Genomic DNA, 22,289 nt, shown 5'->3' with positions numbered 1-22,289 from the left:
TTAGAGTAAAGAGCGATGATGTTTCAAATAGCCGTATGCATCAAGCAAGCTGAAAATGAATGCGGGTGCAAAAATTTGTGCTATTATGCAAAATTAAATTAAAGAAAAGTTCTTTCAACAGACAGCAAAATGCAGCATTAAAACTTGAAACGAACGGAAATTATTCTGTATATAAGAGGTGCCCTCTGCTTAGCATAATAAAATTCTGCTTAGTATACTTTCATCAGAGACAACGTTATAGTGTTGCTTAGAGTAAAGAGCGATGATGTTTCAAATAGCCGTATGCATCAAGCAAGCTGAAAATGAATGCTGATGCATAAATCTGTGCTATTATGCAAAATTAAATTAAATTTTATGACATGCGGATACGGACACATACGGCTTTAAATGTTTTCGTGCATTTGAGCGGAAAAAAGTTTAAATGAACGATTTTGGTCAGTATTCAACTAGAACTCCGAAATAACTGCCACAAATTTGTGTACTTGACACATAAAATATGCAAAAACAGTATTCTAATTTTTCTATTACTATTCCTATGAATTGTTTCATATTAGAACTATGAAAAGGTTTTTTTTTTCAAAAAAATATTCCTTTATGCAAAGTGGCTGATGCAGACATATCCGCGCAAATATGTCATTGATCACAAGCCAGGAAACAGTTTTCACTAGAAGTCAACTGAGGAGTAGATAATTGATGATTACCCACCAATTAATTTAAATGATCTTTAAATGAAAAATAAAGTTTTTTTTGGAAGTTAAACGCATCCGCCTACTGATTGCCTTTGGATTAAATACTAAGTACTGCTAAGTACACTAAGTTTGATATTTATGAGGGAAATTAGTAATTACATATACGCTCCTTGTAAGGGGAGCTCGTTAGTTGGTTGCTTTTAGAAACACCACTTATGGTATTTTCAATGAAAATAGCATTTTGGTATTTTCACTAAGAAAAAAAAGAATTGTCCCCCCTCCTGGACTTTGGAAAATAAATATTAAGCCCCTCTCACTTTGTTTGATTGACAACATTACAAGCCACAGCAGATTTAGGTCACCGCTGAAAATTCTCTAGTGCACAAATATTCTGCATCACTTTCCACAACTGAAATTTAGTCAATTTTATCCTTATATGCTTAGCTTTCTGTGTATTCACGATGCGATGGGTTTTCCGAAAGTCAAGCCCAAGCTCCCAATCGTTCTTTATGAAACCAATATTTTACCTTTTAAATTGGGAACGTAACTATTCCTAAGTATTTGGAAGATATGATATCCAGCTAACCTCAATCGATCACAGCATCCTTATAACTAGATCTGTAGGAATGGACGTTGGCTGATCTTTAGCCCTGGGAATTAGACATTCCCTGATTAACAATAACTGGAAATAAATTACCTTGAGTTATCGTTACCAAGGAGTCATTGAATACCGATCTGAGTCGAACTCTAAGATAATATCTCGTTACATTGAGAGTTTAATTAAGGCAAAGGTTAATCTCTCTGCTGATACTTAAATGGATGTTCAGATATTACTCTGGCATTCTAAAGGTTGTCTTTTTTCTAAAGGTTAAAAGTAAAATAAGAGCATTATTACTTCTGATTTGAATTAACTTATTCGGACCAACTACCTAAGGTCATTTTGGAGCCCTCTTTCACAAAAATTATTTTAACAATACTTTAAATGTGTAGACATTTGAATGTTTAGTCGCTGTTTTATCGAAAGGTTAGGACTAATATTCTTCTCATTTTGATCTTTTTTCTTTTGCATGGTTTTAACCCTGTTATCGTTATTGAGCACCTGACTCGGTGTAGAGCAAAATCAAATTTCTATCTAAACTGTTTTCTTGCTTAGTTATAATTTAGGTAAAAGATTGTGGGAAATAAGTAAGAGTAAAAAGCGGCATTAGTTTTGGGAAAATAACAGCCATTGTTGTCAAGCTTTTGTCATTTTGGTTATAATATATTTTTCAAAAAAGCGATCATCCAATTGTTAAATTTTGGCACTTATTGAACATATAGTGACAAACCATGAGTTGTAAATTTACCTGAACGCGATTTCGAAACACCACCCACGTCAAATTTCTTATATATATTAGGTCTTCTAAATGATTATCTGAAACTGTGCAGAATCGTGTTTTTAGGCCCTTGAAAGTTTAGATGAAGATAAAGAGTCTTGAGTTCTGTTCGCAGCAACAGCTTAAAGACTGCAAACCTACTGAGTCCACTAAGATTCTCCCAAGCTAATCAAGACTAACTGTGTGTAAACTGAATTTTAAGTTAACACAATTCTTGGAAACAAAACAATTCCAGTTGATGATTATTTACAGAAGAATTTTGCAATTACAATCTTATTTGAACACAGAAATTAATCTTAATTACCCAATTAATTATGGAGTTATTTATTTTTTCAATGAAGATGCCATTGTGGCATCGATTGCGGCACGATGCCATTGTGGCATCGAGTAGTTGGCATGTCATCAAGCCGTGGCTAATTGCAGAAAAAGCCAAGACAGATGGTCTGATTGAGTGAGAGGCAAATCTGGCATTAACCCTCTTATCAGGATTGTATAAAAATGATGTTAGTTCATTTGTTAATAGAAATAAGACAGAAGAACTAAGGTAGACTCTTTCTACTACAATTTTTTCCACAATTTTTTTTCCAATTAACGTCACACTCACCTAGGGGGATGGGTCCGGTCCCGCAGATGAACATTCAGGAATATCTGATTTACGCTGAAAGTCGTGAAAAAACTTTTATTGAATGTATTTTTTTTACAATCCTTTGATGTTTAGAAAATACTTCCACACTTTAACATTCAAATTTTTCAACCCATTTTGAAATTTTTTGTATGCATTGTGTCATCTACTTATAAGAAAACATGTTACACACAAACATAATACAATTTTACCCTTGTAGCAAAACATTTTACAGAAAAGCATTCCCTGACACCTGAAAAGGCGAGAACTGCTCGTACACTGGTTCAACTGTGTGAAATCCGACAGCCTTGTCTTAAAAAACAACATTATTAAAGATAGCAGTACTTAGTATTTAATCCAAAGGCAATCAGTAGGCGGATGCGTTTAACTTCCAAAAAATACTTTATTTTTCATTTAAAGATCATTTAAATTAATTGGTGGGTAATCATCAATTATCTACTCCTCAGTTGACTTCTAGTGAAAACTGTTTCCTGGCTTGTGATTAATGACATATTTGAGCGGATATGTCTGCATCAGCCACTTTGCATAAAGGAATATTTTTTTGGAAAAAATACTTTTTCATAGTTCTAATATGAAACAATTCATAGGAATAGTAATAGAAAAATTAAAATACCGTTTTTACATATGTTTTGTGTCAAGTACACAAATTGGTGGCAGTTATTTCGGAGTTCTAGTTGAATACTGACCAAAATCGTTCATTTAAACTTTTTTCCGCTCAAATGCACGAAAACATTTAAAGCCGTATGTGTCCGTATCCGCATGTCATAAAATTTAATTTAATTTTGCATAATAGCACAGATTTATGCATCAGCATTCATTTTCAGCTTGCTTGATACATACGGCTATTTGAAACCTCATCGCTCTTTACTCTAAGCAACACTATAGAGTTGTCTCTGATGAAAGTGTGCTAAGCAGATTTTTATTATGGTAAGCAGAGGGCACCTCTTAAATACAGAATAATTTTCGTTCGTCTCAAGTTTTAATGCTGCTTTTTGCTGTCTTTTGAAAGAACTTCTCTTTAATTTAATTTTGCATAATAGCAGATTTATGCATCCGCATTCAGTTTCAGCTTGCTTGATACATACGGCTATTTGAAACGTCATAGCTTTTCCTCTAACCAACACAATAGCGTTGTCTCTGATGAAAGTTGTATGACAGCAAAAAGCAGGATTAAAACTTGAAACCAACTGAAATTATTCTGTATTTAAGAGGTGCCCTCTGCTTAGCATAATAAAATTCTGCTTAGCATACTTTCGTCAGAGACAACGCTATAGTGTTGCTTAGAATAAAGAGCTACGAGGTTTCAATGTTTTATTTTTTATTTTATTATTATGGTTAGTTTTCCCAGACGAACTTCATATCGAAGGGGTAGTCGTATAAACTACGGAGAAAACTCACTCGATTAGAAATAGGAAGTTCTAGTGCCCCTGTTAAGCATAACTCCCCTGTTAAGGATCAGACGGGAACTACTCCCCCTAAACTCTTTTTTCCACAAATGCATATGATCAAAATTTTGAGATGGTCATTATGTTCAAAATAGTCCAAAGGTTGAACAACTATGCCTCCGGGGCTGACAAAAGCCCCCACGATCCACGGGCAAGGGTTGTAATTTATGCAAGTTGCCCATTATTAACATATAAGGTTTTCATGGAAGAGGTTGTCGTAATAACTTCAGAGGAAGATGATTTTATCCGAAATTAAAAGTTCTAGTTCAATTTTTAAGATTCATAAGTGATAGGAGGGCAATAATCCCTCCCTCCAAACACCCTTTTTCTATCTGACCCAAATTTTGAATTATTCATTTTTGTCAAAATGAATATTTTCAGTCAAAATTTATTGGAGGGCAGCTACTCTCCCTACACACTCTTTTTCCTAAATGCATACGATAAAAATTTTGAGATAGCAATTTTGTTCAAAGTGGTCAAAAGATCAAAAAACTAAGCCTCCAAAGTTAACAAAACTTCCATAGAAATGGGACAGGGGCTATAAGTTATACAAGCTTCTCATTGTTATCAAATAAGGTTTTAATGGAAGAGGTGCTCGTATAAACTTTCGAGGAGGCTCATTCAAGTGGAAATTGAAAATAATAATTCTGTTTTAAGAATTAAAAGGAATCGAAGGGCAAATAACCCCAGCCACGCCCTTTCTTCTCAAAATGCACACAATTAAAATTTTGAGATAGCCATAATGTTCAAAATAGTCCTAAGGTCAAATAACTATGCATCCGGGCTAAAGCCCTCAGCCCCTGGTGCAATGGCTGTGAATTATGCCAGTTGCCCATTCTTAACATACAAAATACTTTATCAAACAGTTCGTGGTACCGGCTCAATATCAAAAACAGTTTGTGGACTTGGCTCAAAAGTAACCGAAACTCTAAAAAATGGAATTTTGATACCAATAGTTACATCAAAAGAATCGCATTTTAATGCTGATTTTAAATATATAAATTTCATCAAGATTAGTCTTACCCAACAAAAGTTACGACTCTTACCCTGATAAAATTTGCCTCATTTTTGAAAATAGGGGGAAGCATCCTCTAAAAGTCATTAGATCTTAACGAAAATCACACCATCAGATTCAGCGTATCAGAGAGCCTTGTTGAAGAAGTTTCAAGCCCCAATCTGCAAAAATGTGGAATTTCGCATTTTTTGCCAGAAGACAAATCACGGATGCGTGTTTATTTGTTTTTTTTTTTTTTTTTTTTTTTTCCCAGGGGTGATCGTATCGACTCAGTTGTCCTAGAATGTCGCGCAAGGGCTCATTCTAACGGAAATTAAAAGTTCTAGTGGCCTTTTTAAGTAACCACAAAATCGGAGGGAACCTAGGCCCCTCTATCTAGGCCTAATGGCTGATATAGCCATTTTATTCACCATAGTCGAAAAACCTGATAACTATTTCTTTGGGGACGACTTACTCCCCCGCAGTTCCCGTGGGAGGGGCTGCAAGTTACAAACTTTGACCTGTGTTTAAATACAGTAAAGGTTACTGGGAAGTGTACAGACGTTTTCAAGGGGATGTTTTCGTTGGAGGGGCAGAGTTTAGGAGGGGTTACGTGGGAGGATCTTTCCATGGAGGAACTTCTCATGGGGGAAGAGACTTTCAATGGAGGGGGCGCAGGATTTTCTAGCATTATTTAAGAAAACAATGAAAAATAAATATAAACAGTTATTTCTACTGAAAGTGAGGAGCAGCATCAAAACTGAAAACAAACAGAAATTATTACGCATATGAGGGGTTTACCTCCTCGTAATACCTCGCTCTTTACGCTAAAGTATTTTTAGTAATTTCAGCTATTTATTCTACGGCCTTTGTGATTCAGGGGTTGTCATTCTTAAGGAATTGGGACAAAATTTAAGCTTTAGTGTAAAGAGCGATGTATCGAAGAGGGGTGAGCCCCCTCATATACACAATAAAAACATACGAATATAGAAGTTCGCTACGTAAGTTAATTCGTAAATAACGTATATTTTTTACTTATGAAAACGTTTGTCAAAAATTAAAAGTTATAGTTGCCTTTTTAAGTAATCAAAAAATTGGAGGCCAACTAGGCCTCCTCCATCGCTCCGTTTTTCTCAAAATCTTCCGATTAAAACTATGGAAAAGCCATTTAGCCAAAAAAAATTAATATGCAAATTTTGTTTTAATTATTTATGTGCGGAGAGCCAAAATCAAAACATTCATTAATTCAAAAACGTCCAGAAATTAAACAAAAAAACAAGTTTTTTTTAAATGAATGTAAGGAGCGACATTAAAACTTAAAACGAACAGAAATTACTCTGTATATGAAAGGGGCTTTTCCTCTTCAACGCCCCGCTCTTTACGCTAAAGTTTTTACCTGTTTTAAAATGTAGAGTTAAGAGAAAGAGTCAAGCTTTAGCGTAAAGAGCGGGGCGTTAAAGTGGAAAAGCCCCTTTCATATACGGAGTAATTTCTGTTCGTTTTAAGTTTTAATGTCGCTCCTTGCTTTCATTTAAAAAAAAAACTTGTTTTTTTTTTGTTTAATCAAGGAAAGAGGGCATAGTTTATCCTTGATCTCCAAAAAGCTTAGAGTATTACGATGAAACTTAAAGAAAATATTGAGAGAGATACAAAACACAATCAAAACACACTTTGTCCTTGCCGGTTGTGAAAAGTGAATATGAACAATATCTAAGAAACGGCTAAGGTTATTAAGTTAAAACTTTCAAGGTATGTTGAGGGGTTGTTGAAGAGGGATTTACGAGTAACCAGCTTCCCCTCTTTTTGTCCTTCTTTTGTGCACCTCTCCTCAAAAATGGTCATTAAAATATGCAATTTATAAATTGTTTACATGCAAGATTTATCATTAGAAAATGGAGAAAGATTTTACTCTGGGTGAATCCTAAAAGGCCAAAGGTATTAAGGTGAAGCTTTGGAGAATGTGGAGGGGTATCTTATGCTAAATAAAAAGGCCCTATGTCTATCCAGTTTATCAAAAAGTGGATCTGCTGAATCTTGAGAACAGTGGAGGTTATTAGGCTAAAACTTTCATGACGTGTTGAGGGGTATGTTTTCAGGCTGTTGGAGGGCTGCCAGCCCCCCTCCAATAACCTATTTAGCTGCCATCCCTCCAAAACAATCCGACCAAATTTTTGAAATGCCCATCTTGTTCAAAATAGTCTAAAGGTCAAATGATTATGCCTATTGGAATGACATGACCCTCGACAGCTGTAGAGAGGAATGGCGAGCACAATCAAAATATACTATATACAGGCTGGTTGTCAAAAGAGCGCGTCAGCATTATCTAATTAACAACTAAGGGTATTTGGTTGAAAATACAGGGTATGGTGAGGGAGATGTTTAAAAGTGATTAGAGAACTACAAGCCCCCCATTTGCCCTTTTTAGATGCACCTCCCCCTAAAAACTGATCAAAATTTTGTAAAAGAGGTTTTGTTCAAAATAAGCAAAAGGTATAGTAGCCATTCCTTGAGGGATGCAATGCCCCCCAAAGAACCCAGGGCAAGGGGTGTGAATTATACAATTTAATTTAATTTGTTTTATACTTTTTAAGTTCGAGACTTGTCATCATGAAAAGGGGGATGTTAAATTCTAATTGCGTTCAAAAAAGTTTTTATATTTAGGAGTAACTTCAAAAAATGTCTAGGGGAATGTTTAACTAAATCAAAAGATGTCATGTGCAGCTAGTTTTTGCCAAAAGGGTGTATTTGCAATATCTCGAGAACGGCTGAAGGTAATAAGTTTAGACTTTCAGGACATGTGGGATTTTAGAAAAAGGTAGGAGAGCAACCAGCCCTCTTACTATGCCCCTTTTAACTTCGACTGCCGAACTAAAATCGGAGTCTACGATGAAGAAGTTACTTTCATCAGCAAATAATAATACAGGTTAAATAAAAGAATCAAGACCATCCACTAGATCATTAATATAAACAAGAAATACAATGGCGCCTAACACCGACCTAGGGGAACTCCTTTAAAAACCGGTAAAGGTTGAGAATATGTAGAATTAATGGACACATTCTGGTATCTTCCTGTAAGATAAGATTTGAGCCAATGAAGTGGATCAACATGCACTCACTAAATGGTTCAGTTTAGATGCAAATAGAGAATGGTCAGCCATATCAAAAGCCTTCCAAAAATCTAAAAATAGGCCAAGTACACGTAATCCTTTATTCAGATTAGTACACAAAAATTCAGTGGCGTCAGTCATTGCATGCGAAGTAGAAAAGCTTGGCCGGAAGCCATACTGATGAGAAGTTATTAAAGGCTTTCCTTTAGAGGTATTGGTGCTAAATAGGAAAGAAGAAAGTCTCTTATGCATAACTTTTTCCAGGATCATAAAAAAAAAAAAAAACAGGAAGAATAGAAATGAGCCTATAGTAAGATATAACAGTACACATTTCCTTTCTTATGCACTGGGATAACTTTAGCTACTTTAAAGATATCAGGAAATGCACCGGAGGAGAAAGACAGATTTGTGAAATGTGCAAGTGGAACAGAGATAAACTCTGATATATTTTTAGCGACATAATTATTTAGGCCAAAATGATCAAGTGAACGAGAACTGGGAAGAAGGAAGATAATATTTTGAATTTCTATTTCATTACAAGGAGTGAGAAAAAAATATTCTGGCAATGGGGATGTTGCTTATGACCTGGTCACCAGGGATGTCTACTGAAGGCAGGGTAGTGAAGTAGGTGTTGAATTAGCTCGTTGCTGATTCATTGTTGATGGGTGAGTTGTCGGTACTTTTGTATTGAGATGTAGATCGTTGTGACTTCCAGCAGGAAAGTACTTCGTTAATGACTGACCAGACCTTGCGTAAGTTATCTTTTCATTCATCAATACTATTTGCAAAATACATCGTTTCCACAATTGTTATGGCAGACGTCAGGACATTTTTATAAGACTTATACTTTGCGAAATCATCAGGACGCTTACTTTTACATGCAATTCTAAATAACGACACTTTCTTATGTGTACACCTATTTAGACTTACTGTCATCCACGGGCACTTCAGGGTCAGACATTTTCGCCGTTTTTTAACTGAGAAATTCTTATCCACCAAAACTTCTATACGCGTTAGTGAAAATTTTACTAGCAATATTAACATCTTTATCGCTAAGTATTTTCAACTAATCATTCACATGAAGGCACAAAATTCGTTTAGAAATATTTTTATCAGTATAATTTCTAAAAAAGGAATAAAAAATGGGAAAATGGCCAGAGAGATCAGAAAAATAATTTCAGAGGAGATTTTTAAACAAGAAGAAAACGAAAAGCAAATTTCGTCTATTAGAGTAGATGAATATCTAACAGGGTCAAAACATGAGAGAAAAATTTAGTTGGCAGAAGTCCTGATGAAGATAAGATATCAAATAAATCGTATGATTCTTTGTCTTCTCCAATTTTTAACAAATTACAGTTCAAGTCACCAAGAATAAACCCACATTTTTTTGGGAAACTTCCTACTTGAGATAGTTCATCAAATAATTCACAAAACAGGTGTATAGAGAAAGGAGGGGGCTTATAAAATAAACATATTGTCTCACACTTTATCATCGGGTTTTTTATATCAGCAATCAATGAGTAAACCATTCTACTATTAGATACTGATGAAAAAAGACCTTCAAGGTCAGGCCTTCTGACAAACTTATGCATATATTTAATAAACAATGAAATTCTTCCTCAACACTTAGTTGGCATTCTTGGGATATGAATAGCAGTGTAGTCGGGATGGTCATATACTGCTAGATCATCACTTTCTGAAAGCCATGTTTCAGTTAGTCCTTTTACATCAAATGGGCAACATTCATTAGCACACAGGAAAGATAACAGTGCTTCCCACTTATCTCTTAGACCTTGAAATATTTACACACAAAAAATTAAAACCGATACTACAACCAAGAGAAGGCAAAACGTTATAACAAAAATAATTATTAATTACAATAATAATATTATATTATTACAAAAAGAATTTACATTAATTTACAAAATTTATATTTTATTATGAAATTTATAATATTTATATTTATAAAATTTATATTATATAATTTACAAAATTAATATAATTTATATTCATTACAAAAATAATATAATAATTACGGCTGGACTTAGTTAGACATCAAACAGTTCGTGGTAACGAACTGTAGTAAGGAGCGACCCGGCTCAATAGTAACCGAAACTCTAAAAAATGGAATTTTGATGCCAATAGTTACATCAACATGGGGGAAGAGAATTTCAATGAAGGGGGCGCAGGATTTTCTAGCATTATTTGAAAAAACAATGAAAAATAATTATGAAAAGTTTTTTCTACTGAAAGTAAGGAGCAGCATTAAAACTTAAAACGAACAAAATTATTACGCATATGAGGGGCTTACCTTCTCGTTATACCTCACTCTTTACGCCAAAGTATTTTTAGTAATTTCAACTACTTATTCTACGGCCTTTGTGACTCAGAGCCCATTCTTAAGGAATTGGGACAAAATTTAAGCTTTAGGCTAAAGAGCGAGGTATCGACGAGGGTTGAACCCCCTCATACACGCAATAAAAACATACAAGTATAGAAGTTCGTTGCGTAAATTAATTCGTAAGTTACGCATATTTTTTACCATGAAAACGTTTGTAAACAATTAAAAGTTCTAGTTGCTTTTTTAAGTAATCAAAAAATTGAAGAGCAACTAGGCCTCCTCCCTTGCTCCTTTTTTTCAAAATCTTCCGATTAATTGCAATTAATTAATATGCAAATTTCGTTTTAATTATATATGTACGGAGAGCCAAGATAAAAACATGCATTAATTCAAAAACGTCATAAAAAAACAAGTTTTTTTAAATGAAAGTAAGGATTAACATTAAAACTTAAAACGAACAGAAATTGCTCCGTATATGAAAGAGGCTTTTCCTCCTCAACGCCCCGCTCTTTACGCTAAAGTTTCTTACTGTTTTAAAAATAGAGTTAAGAGAAAGAGTCAAACTTGTGTCCAGACTGTCTTTTGCATTATCAAATTCATAATTCCCTAGTTTCAAATCTAACTGTTCTTGGAAAGTTTATTTGAAATTTTTATCTTGGATTGTATCAACGTCATATCTACCTAAAGGGAAATATTACCATATAGTGATCTTTACTTCTAAGATCAGTAACGGCACTCATGCATACCCTAATGTCCTGTATCAGTCCTACCAGTCTTCTGTTTATAATAACATTATCAATAAGATTAATCGTCTTACCATATTGTGGGCTGCATATTAACACGTGGGCCATTGTTTGACCAAATAGCGTATTGGCTATTAATAGATTACTATACCTACAAAAATGTGGGAGTCTATTACGCTTGTTTTTTTTTTCGCTCCCTAAACCCATTTTACTAAGCTTGGAGGCCATCTATTCTTATGTGAACTAATTTGAGTATTTAAGTCCCGTAATAAAAGTACAATTCTACCTGGGATCTTGTTTATTTTTCCTGTCACTTCTACCTTAGAAGCAGTAGTGATAAAGGTAGCAGTAGTCAGAGTAGGAGCAGTTGTCGAAGAATATAGTTTATATGATATAGCCGAGGCATAATTGGTTGGGGCAGGAATAGTGGTAGTAGACATTTTAGGGGTAGTAGCCTACCGGTAGCAACAACAGCAGCAGTAATCGTGGATAGAGTAGTCGTAGAGAAAGTGATGATGACATTAGTAGCAGTAACAGCAGCAGTAATTAAGAAATAGGATAAAAACAATTGATAACAACTGTCGAGAAATAGAAAGACCTCTGAACAAGATTTTATATTACTTTTGAAAGGATAAGATGTAGGGCCATATTCAGGGGAGGAGGTGCCCGAATTTAAACACCCTTCTCCATGGCTCATTTTTTCCAACTCATAGGTTAGAAAAATGTAAAGAATATAGTGTGAACGTGTAAAAATTAAGCTAGGAGCTAGCAGAAATCTTAAACTCTCGAGATAGGAGTTATGGCCCTATTTTTAGTCAAAAGCAATTATAAATACTACGGGAAGATAGTATGTTGGTGGTACCATCCCCTGCCGCCCATAAATCAAGGACTCGGATACGGCGTTGGCGGGATGTAAACCTAAAAACATAATTCATTTTCTAAACCAAATTCAATTACATTAAAACAGGTATAATTCATTTTCTAAACCAAATTCAAATACATTAAAACAAATATTTTTTTACGCTCAAAAATTTGGCTACTGCAGAGAAGGGAACAAGACTCGTGCATATTCATAATTAAATCATTAAAAAGATAAAAGTCATTAAAAAGATAAATTTGCTTGGTATCCAAAGAGCCCGGAATGTATCTATATTAGGTTTGATTTCATGTTTATGTTTTGTCCATCTGTCTATAAGTCTGTTCACCATAGAAAAGAAATTGTCCAAATACAATGTTTTCAAACAGTTCGTGGTAACGAACTGTAGTAAGGAGCGACCCGGCCCAATAGTAACCGAAATCCTAAAAAATGGAATTTTGATACTAATAGTTTCATCAAAAGAATCGAATTTAATCGAGTTTAATCTTAACGAAAGTCACACCATCAGATTCAGCGTATAAGAGAACCCTATTGTAGAAGTTTCAAGCCCCTATCTACAAAAATGCGGAATTCCACATTTTTTGCCAGAAGACAAATCACGGATGCGTGTTAATTTGTTTGTTTTTTGTTTTTTTTTCAGGGGTGATCGTATCGATTCGGTGGTTCTAGAATGTCGCAAAAGGGCTCATGCTAACGGAAATAAAAAGTTATAGTGCCCTTTTTAAGTGACCCAAAAATTGTAGGGCACCTAGGCCCCCTCCCACGCTCATTTTCCCCCAAAGTCACCGGATCAAAATTCTGATATAGCAATTTTATTCACCATAGTCGAAAAACCCAATAACTATGCCTTTGGGGACGACTTACTCCCCCGCAGTCCCCGTGGGAGGGGCTGCAAGTTACAAACTTTGCCTTTTTAAGTAATCAAAAAAATTTAATGCCTTTTTAAGTAATCAAAAAATTGGAGGGCAACTAGGCCTCCGCCCTCGCTCATTTTTTCTCAAGATCTTCCGATTGAAACTATGAAAAAGCTATTTAGCAGAAAAAAATTAATATGCAAATTTCGTTTTAATTATTTATGTGCGGAGAGCCAAGATCAAAACATGCATTAATTCAAAAACGTCCAGAAATTAAACAAAAAAAACAAGTTTTTTTAAATGAAAGTAAGGAGCGACATTAAAGCTTAAAAACGAACAGAAATTACTCCGTATATGAAAGAGGCTTTTCTTCCTCAACGCCCCGCTCTTTATGCTAAAGTTTTTTACTGTTTTAAAAAGTAGAGTTAAGAGAAAGAATCAAACTTTAGCGTAAAGAGCGGGGCGTTGAGGAGGAAAAGCCCCTTTCATATACGGAGTAATTTCTGTTCGTTTTAAGTTTTAATGTCGTTCCTTACTTTCATTTAAAAAAAACTTGTTCTTTTTGTTTAATTGTTTTAAGAAGCTAAAAAAAGTACAGTGCTATTTTAAATAAAGGCCGATCTTTCGATTTTGAAAAGTTTTACATTCAAACTTAACTTCTAATTAGTCTTAATTATTATTTATTATTATTATAGAATTAGAGATAATTATTTTCTAATTCTAATTAAATTCAAATAGTGTCAATTTCTAATTTAGTGGAGATTTTTGTCTTGATCATTTTTAGTTTTCTGTAGAACCAATTTTTTCTTGTCTTGTTTTGGATTTCTAATTTAACCTCTTTTTAAGATCTTTGTTGACATCATCATCAGCACATCTTCTCCGGGTATAGGGTACAGCTAATCAACGAGGTGATTTTAGCCGTATAGAATAGCCGAGCATTTACGATGAGATAGGCCACTTTTATTACCATCGAAATCCGCTTCAATCAAAATCACAGTTTCAACTGTTGTTGTCCGGTGTTTCTTCGCTGAAGAGTAAAAATGATATTTAAACGGTTTCCCGCTTCCTTTTATTTTTTACATTTTGCTTGTACACTCTCCCATACTTATCTTTTCCTCTTTTCTTTTTCTCTAAATTTTCAAAACAAGATGCTCGGCCAAGTAAATGTTGGAATTTTTGTACAAGCGTGCCTTTCTTCTTTTTCAAAAGAAGAAAGGCATAGTTGGATGAAAGAAACGTCAAACGAATTAACGGTTCAGTGGTAGACGACGAAGAAATTTTCATGAAAGAAATCTGAAGGTACAGAAATATGACGTATTTTATATGCTTCAATATTTTCTTCTGAAAAGACACATAAAAACACTCTTGTCGTTGTGAAATGAGATTATGCTCAAGAACCTATATGACATAAGATTTAATTAACAAAAATTCATTAAGCTGGACTGACTGAATGTTTGACGTAAAAATTAAGATGTCTTCAAATGACAATTCCTCAAGAAATTTGGACATTTCCAGATTAAACAAAAAAGGAAAAAAAACTACACAAAAAAGAACATCCTGTTTAGGATCGTTTGCCAAATTTCATTACAAAAACTTTCAATAAAAAATTTGGCATAATACAAAGGAGCAGGGAGGAGAAATTTAACTCTGCTTTTTATTAGGTCTATAAACTTTGGCAAGGCATGCCTCTGTCTGTCTTATTTCTTTACATTTTCTTCTTTTTCTTGAATAATGTAGTATGGCCTATTTTTTGTTTTATTTTTTGTCGTTTGTTGCCATCTCAAAGTAGATTGTTAGGATAGTGTACATTTTAATGTATAATTATACTAACATTAAAAAATTAAAAACAAGAGGTTCATAAAGCATCATATTACTTCGTTTATTTGACATGAACTACTACTAAAATGCTTAGCTTATTAGTTTAATTTAATCAGCTTCTGCGCTGCAAATATTGTTGACAATGATAGCATAGTATTACGATCTACAGCTATGTTGAACACTGCTGTGAACCATATTATTGTCAATACTATAGAATAGAATAGGTTTTGCGGCGACAGTATATCAACTTTCATATGATAGACAGCAGTGCTTTCCGATTATCGTTGCTTCCCAAATAAGATCACTTGATATAGAGCATATAGAGGCTCAAATGCACCCTGAATCAGGGCTTCCACTTCGAAATTGTCAAAAACATATTATCATAGCCAAAAAACATGAGAAAACATGAGAACGTTGAAACTTGAAACACATGAGATTTTGCATGAGAATTTTCTTTTGTTTATATTTTGAATTCAGTGTTCAAACGAAACCCAAATTTGGCAGCAGATCATTATATCACTCATTTCTATTTAAACTCAGCTTTCAACTAATAGACACGTATTCTGCACTCCTAGTAGTATCTGATTTTTACTCACTGGGGTTTTGTGCTGGTTTGGTGTTGCACCTACAAGGGAGATTCTTGGTCTCATCTATTTACCACATCCCGCTTACTTCTTACTAGAATCTGACTCCCGAACAAGTTTTGGGGAGTCTACAATGATGAGGAAAAACTAGCCACTAATGAGCCCGAAAATGGGTTAAAGAAGTCACCAGCGAATAAAAAAAACATATATAGGGAAAAAACAGCTTTTTTGTCTTACATACCAGTTGTATAATACCACCAATACAACTTGTGTTGGTGGTAAAAATGTCAGTAATAGAGAGACAGAACAAAGTAGAATCGAAAACATGTTTTAGAGTTAAAACATGTTTTAGTCCAGTCTTCACCTCCCGGAACTTCCGGAGTCTGGGCTTCCAGATTATTCTTTGACGTCTTCTTCATGTCATCTGGAATACGAACCGGTCCGAAAGTATATCAAAATAATCCGGGAAAAGGGGGCTTTTGAACTTTCAGGTTTCCGGAATTTCGGGGAATTCTGGAAAAAGATGAGGGGGGGCTCTACTCCCCGGTCACCCGTTCCCAAATTTATTCATGCCTCAATATTCCGGACCCCCCCCCCCCTTCCTCCACTCCCCTACGACTATCGGACCGAGTAAAATTTTATTTACAAGTCAGTTTGATCGGGTTCTTGATGCATCGATCCCTCCATTCTATCCGTTTTTCGCGATTTCCGGTCTCCCCAAAACAGAACAAAATAACACACTTAGAAAAGTAAAATAAAACACTCTTAATACACTTTGAACACAGTGACATAAACTCTAAACACATCGGCACTTTGAAAACAGATTTTTCCCTTTGAAAACAGATTTGGTATGGCTGGTTTTGGCCCACATCTTAAAAGCCATCCTCCTATATTGTGAAGCCGATTTTACCGGCACTCAAAATCGTTATTTTGACATAAACTAGGCTATGAGTCTGGCAAATACCGAATATCTATAAGACCCGTGAGAATAGTGTATTCAAATTTGTACTATAGAATTCTTGAACTGGCAACAGGTTAAGAACTGGTTTCAAGTTAAAACATGTTATTTTGGTAAAAAAAAAAAAAAAACAACAGATAATAGAAGTATAAAAGCCGCCTACCCCCTAGGAGAGGTCAGTGGCCTACTTCTTGGGTTGCACACGTCCAGGGATGTATAACTGTCCAGTTCCAGTAAATTTAGTACTTACCCTTAAAAAAAATCCTTTCGCGTAAGGTAAAGAACGTCCTTATTGTACACAAATTATCCAGTGAACCTGATCTGATCAAATCAGATGAAGTTATAAACTGACAATCAAATCAAATCAACCCTTTTTTGAACACAACAATGGATAGTCACGGGACAAGCTGCCGACAAATTCATTAATTAAGGTTCGCGGAAATGAAATTCCCTATGGACAATGAAGACACATTTTGCAGTTTGACAGAAAATTGCAAAAGATCATAAACGTCAAGTTGGACAGAGCTCAAATCAACAGAAAACGGGGGATTATATCGAATGAAGGTAAATATGAGAAGAAAAAAACATGAGAAAACCTCTAAAAACTTGAGAACATGAGGCAAATTTTTTTCGCATGAGAAATCTTCCGAAAACATGAGATCTCATGGGAAAACATGAGAAGTGGAAGCCCTGCCCTGAATGTTAAATCATCCTTAACTCGAATGTGTTTTGGCAACCCTATCCATTAAGGACAAAACTTTATCCAATATAGTACTTTTCAAACAGTTTGTGGTAACGAACTGTAGTAAGGAGTGACCCAGCTAAATAGTAAATGAAACTTTAAACAAGAGCTAAGAGCTCATATGGCAATTGTGACGAGGCAAGAAGAGCTAAGAGCCAAGAGCTCATATGGAAAAATTCTAAGAATCAATAAATTGATTTAAAAGGAAAAATCAGAGGCTTAATGCCGGTCAGGATTTAAAATAAGAGCTCTGACTCACGATGTCCTTCTAAATAACAAAATTCATTAAGATCTGATCACCCACTCGTAAGTTATAAATACCTCATTTTTTCTAATTTTTCCTCTCCCTTCAGCCCCCCAGATGGTCAAATCTGGAAAAACGACTTTATCGAGTCAATTTATGCAGCTCCCTGACACGCCTACTAATTTTCATCGTCCTAGCACGCCCAGAAGCACCATACGCCAAATCACTGAGCCCCTCCCCCCAACTCCCCCAAAGAGAGCGAATCTAGTACGGTCATGTCAATCACGTATTAAGGACATTTGCTTATTCCATCCACCAAGCTTCATCCCGATCCTCCACTCCAAGCGTTTTCCGAGATATCCCCCTCCAACTCCCCCCAATGTCAACAGAACTGGTCAGGATTTGAAACAAGAGCTGTAAGACATGAATTCCTTCTAAACATCAAATTTCATTAAGATCCGGTCACCCGTTCTTAAGTTAAAAATACCTCAATTTTTCTAAATTTTCCAAATTAACCCCCCCCCCCTCAACTCCACCAAAGAGAATGGATCCATTCCAATTATGAAAATCACGTATTTAGAGCTTGTGTTTATTCTTCCCATCAAGTTTCATCCCGATCTCTCCACTCTCAGCGTTTTCCAAGATTTCTGTTTCCCTCCTCCAACCCCCTATGTCCCCGGATCCAAATTCGAGTCGAAAATGGAGCATCTGAGACATAAGATCCTTCTATATATATATATATATATATATATATATATATATATATATATATATATATATATATATATATATATATATATATATATATATATATATATATATATATATACCAAGTTTCATTAAGACCCAATCACCTATTTTTAAGATAAAAATACCCCAATTTTCACGTTTTCCAAGAATTTCGGTTTCCCCCTCCAACTCCCCCCAATGTCACAGGATCTAGTCGGAATTTAAAATTAGATCTTTAAAGCACAAGATCCTTCTAAATATCAAATCAAACAATTCGTGTTAACGAACTGTAGTAAGGAGCGACCCGGCTCAATAGTAAACGAAACTCTAAAAAACGGAATTTTGATGCTAAAAGATACATCAAAAGAATCTAATTCCCATGCTGGTCTTAAATATATAAGTTTCATCAAATTTAGTCTTTGTCATCAAAAGTTACGAGCTTGAGAAAATTTGCCTTATTTTGGAAAATAGGGGAAACACCCCCTAAATATCATAGAATCTTAACGAAAATCACACCATCGCATTCAGCGTATCAGAGAACCCTATATCTAACATTTCAAGCTCCTATCTACAAAAATGTGGAATTTCGTATTTTTTGCCAGAAGACAGATCACGGGTGCGTGTTTATTTTTTTTTCCAGGGGTCATCGTATCGACCAAGTGGTCCTAGAATGTTGCAAGGCTCATTCTAACGGAAATGAAAAGTTCTAGTGCCTTTTTTAAGCGATCAAAAAAATTGGAGGGCACCTAGGCCCCCTCCCACGCTCATTTTTTCCCAAAGTCAACGGATCAAAATTTGGGATAGCTATTTTGTTCTGCATAGTTGGAAACCATAATAACTATGTCTTTGGGGATGAATTGTTCCCACACAGTCCCTGGGGGAGGGGCTGCAAGTTACAAACTTTGACCAGGGTTTACATACAGTAATGGTTATTGGAAAGTGTACAGACGTTAGGGGAATTTTTTTGGTTTGGGGGTTGGGTTGAGGGGAGAGGGATATGTGAGAGGATCTTTCCCTGGAGGAAAATGTCATGAGGGAAGAGAAATTCAACGAACAGGGTGCAGGATTTTTTAGCAGTACTTAAAAAAAAACAATGAAAAAATAAACATGAAAAAGTTTTTTCAAGTGAAAGTAAGGAGTAGCATTAAAACCTAAAACGAACAGAGATTATTACGCATATGAGGGGTTCTAAAAATACTTTAGCATAAAGAGCGAGGTATTTAGGAGGAGATAAATACCTCGCTCTTTATGCTAAAGTATTTCAAGTAATTTCAACTATTTATTCTACGGCCTTTATGATTCAGGAATCATTCTTAAAGAATTGGGACAAAACTTAAGATTTAGTGTAAAGAGCGAGGTATAAACGAGGGAACAAACCCCCTCATATTCATAATAAAAATATAAGAATATAAAAGTTTGTTACGTAAGTTAATTCTTAAGTTACATATATTTTTACTAATAAAAACGTTCGTTAAAAAATGAAAAGTTCTAGTTGTCCTTTTTAAGTAACCGAAAAATTGGAGGGCAACTAGGCCTCCTTCCCGACCCCTTATTTCTCAAAATCGTCTGATCAAAACTAAGAGAAAGTCATTTAGCAAAAAAAAAAATTAATATGCAAATTTCATTATAATAGTTTATGTGCGCAGAGCCAAAATCAAACATGCATTAATTCAAAAACGTTCAGAAATTAAATAAAAAAACTAGTGTTTTTAACTGAAAGTAAGGAGCGAAATTAAAACTTAAAACGAACAGAAATTACTTCGTATACGAAATGGGTTGTCCCCTCCGCAATCCCTTGCTCTTTACACTAAAGTTTGACTCTTTGCCACAATTCTATTTTTAAAACAATTAAAAACTTTAATTGTAAACTTTAAATCTGAGTTATGAGGTCCTTCTAAATATGAAGTTTCATGAAGATCCGATCACTCCTTCGTAAGTTAAAAATACGTCATTTTTTCGAATTTTTCAGAATTCACCCCTCCCTCAATAGAGTGGATCCGTTCCAATTATGTCAATTACGTATCTAAGACTTCTGCTTATTTTTCCCACCAAGTTTCATCCCGATCCCTCCAATCTAAGCGTTTTCCATGATTTTAGGTTCCCCCAAACTCCCCCCCAATGTCTCCAGATCCGGTCGGGATTGAAAATAAGAGCTTTGAGACACAATATCCTTCTAAATGTCAAATTTCATTGAGATCCGATCACCCGTTCGTAGTTTAAAAATACCTCTTTTTCTAATTTTTCAGAATTACCCCCTACCCCCCCTCAACAACCCCAAATAGAGCGGATCTGTCCCGGTCATATCAATCATGTATCAAGGACTTGGGCTTATTTTTCCCACCAAGTTTCATCCCGATCCCTCCACTCTAAGTGTTTTCCAAGATTTTAGATTTCCCCCCCCCCACCAATATCACCACATCCAGTCGATGTTTAAAATAACAGCTCTAAGACTAGATATCCTTCCAAACATCAAATTTCATTAAGATCTGATTAACCGTTCGTAAGTTAAAAATACTTCATTTTTTCTATTTTTTCCGAATTAGCCGGCCCCCCACTCGCCCCCCAGATGGTCAAACCGGGAAAATGATTATTTCTAATTTAATCTGGTCCGGTCCCTGATAAGCCTGCCTAAATTCATCGTCCTAGCTTACCTGGAAGTGCCAAAAGTAACAAAACCGGGACCGACAGACAGACAGACCGACAGAATTTGCGATTGCTATGTCACTTGGTTAATACCAAGTGCCATAAAAACAGAAAGAACGCAAGAAGCAGCCTAAAGGTATCCTAGCACCCTACGGTAAAATAGACAGCGATTAGGAGAAACCCTACCATATGCACTCGGACATTACTAATGCAATCATTAACATTTGAAAAGGGAATATCGCAAATGAGATTCCTGGCCACTTAATCTCATTTTTTGATTAATACACAATCAAATCAACGGAAAGAGGACAATCCAACTTGAATATTAGAAATAAAATTCAGATTTAATAGTTTTTAAAGACCCATACGATTAAGGGGTGCTGACAGAAGCTCAAAGCAACTGTTTAGACCTTTCTCTCATTCGACGAACTAAATGGACACCATCAGTATAATCATTATTTCTATTCCCAAAGTCGATAGAGATACAAGAAGGTTTACAGTATTTGTTAAACAAATACTGTGAAACCCTATCAAATACAAACACTTCCTTATTTCTATTTTTTTTTCTTCCCGACAATTGACCGTAACAGCTACTATTTTAGTAGTTGGAAGGAAACACTCCAGAAGAAAACATTATAAAATTCCGAAAACTATTTTTAAGATTTCTAAAATAAGGTCTTAAATCATTAAAAAAAAAACATATTAATTTACTTTACCGGCCCCCTCTTCCCAACGTGCAAATAAACAGCCTGAAATAATTATACTCAATCAATTTTCCATAGGCGATTTCTTATCTTCAAATTTATTTAACGCCAAACAAGCAAGGGCAATGGCAACAATCGAAGAAAATTTAATAATGTTATTTGGGCTACATATTTGCACATTAGGGGAGAGGGGGTAAAGTGATGGGCTTTCTAGGAATGCTAGTTTTTTTTAGAATTTTCTAAAGTGGTTTTCAAAATTTTGTAGTTTTTCCTTCTGGAGGTGCCTACCACTAAATCTGATTCCCATAAAATAACAAGAAGAGTCCCGCAAAATATATTGGAAGCATATATAGTATTGCTTCAGGAGGGTGGTAGAGTAAACTCATACACTATTAGGAATGATATACGTAAGTATTCACGCTTGTTTTAATGGAGCTGCCATGATTGTTCAGGCTTTTACTCGTAACAATTACAAAGCTCACCACTCAGTAGCTAAACAATTAGCAAAATTTGCATACATCTATGGGGACCTGTCTACCGCCTCTTCGGTTTGTTATTCGGTTCAAAACTCAATTCTTCCACATGACTTACCCATCCCAAGAAGGCACTTCTCTCCTAAACTTTCAAAATCTCCTTATTTTCGAGATACTAAATTTTACACCGTTCAATACATGTTCTCTAGTTTGGCCTTTTTCGCTGCTTGGTCTACCCATAAACCACTAATGGTGGATCCAGGGGAAGACACCCCCCATTCAGGGATGGATCTAGAGCAAAATCTTGGGGGTGGCCCAATGTGAC

General features: G+C 35.2%; 1 protein-coding gene across 3 annotated transcripts in view; it reads right to left on the bottom strand.

Moving 5' to 3' along the window:
* The window catches only part of LOC136028132 (dual specificity calcium/calmodulin-dependent 3',5'-cyclic nucleotide phosphodiesterase 1-like), a 318,548-nt gene that overhangs the window by 240,909 nt on the left and 55,350 nt on the right, over positions 1-22,289 (bottom strand). The window lies entirely within an intron of this gene.

The sequence above is a fragment of the Artemia franciscana genome, chromosome 6 (assembly GCF_032884065.1).
Source record: "Artemia franciscana chromosome 6, ASM3288406v1, whole genome shotgun sequence".
Taxonomy (NCBI): Eukaryota; Metazoa; Arthropoda; class Branchiopoda; order Anostraca; family Artemiidae; genus Artemia; species Artemia franciscana.
The sequence above is the reverse complement of the archived record's forward strand: the minus strand, read 5'-3'. Positions and strand labels throughout refer to the sequence as shown.